The 653-nt window shown below is 39.7% G+C and overlaps 1 protein-coding gene across 1 annotated transcript in view; it reads right to left on the reverse strand.

Annotated features, from left to right (window-relative positions):
* ASXL2 (ASXL transcriptional regulator 2) overlaps nucleotides 1-653 on the reverse strand; it is a 69,424-nt gene that overhangs the window by 295 nt on the left and 68,476 nt on the right. The window lies entirely within an intron of this gene.

Genomic DNA, 653 nt, shown 5'->3' on the forward strand with positions numbered 1-653 from the left:
CCGCCCTCCGGCCGCCGCCGCGCTCGCAGCCGCTCCCCCCTTCGCTGCTTCTCCTTCTTTGTTTTAAACATTATTACATGCTCAAATCCAGCCAGCTCAAATACTTTTTAATACATTGAAAATGTAAAATAAAGAATATATGAAGTACATACAGTATATATATACATATTTCAAATACTTAAAATTCTTATGTAAAATATGCTTTTTCTATATTATTCGTGTAAAAATACATTTTAAAACGGTGTCAACCTGGTTTTTCTGTACATACCCTCTATTCCAATGTAAGTCCCTTTTAGAAAGGCAAAAGACAAAGGTTCGGCATCTTCTGGACTGCGCTGGCAGGCCCTGCTGTCGCAACACGAAAAGCCCGCGGTAAACAGTGGGGATTTCTTCAAGAATTCCCGTTTTTATTGCATGAATGGAACAAACGGAATCTTTTCAGTTCTCCCGGTAGTAAAACTGTTCGTGGCCTTGCTGAGAAGCTGCCCGCTCCCGATACCCTGTTCGTCTACTTCATAAATCATCCTTTGTCAATTTTTTTACAGATACTAAAATATATATTACTTAAAATATATTACTGTAAGCTCTTAAAATTGATCTTCAGTGATATCAAACGTACAGCGTTAAACCCCACCCAGCCTAGGGAGCGGAGA

The sequence above is a fragment of the Egretta garzetta genome, unplaced genomic scaffold (genome assembly GCF_000687185.1).
Source record: "Egretta garzetta isolate BGI_Z169 unplaced genomic scaffold, ASM68718v1 scaffold510, whole genome shotgun sequence".
NCBI classification, from domain to species: Eukaryota; Metazoa; Chordata; class Aves; order Pelecaniformes; family Ardeidae; genus Egretta; species Egretta garzetta.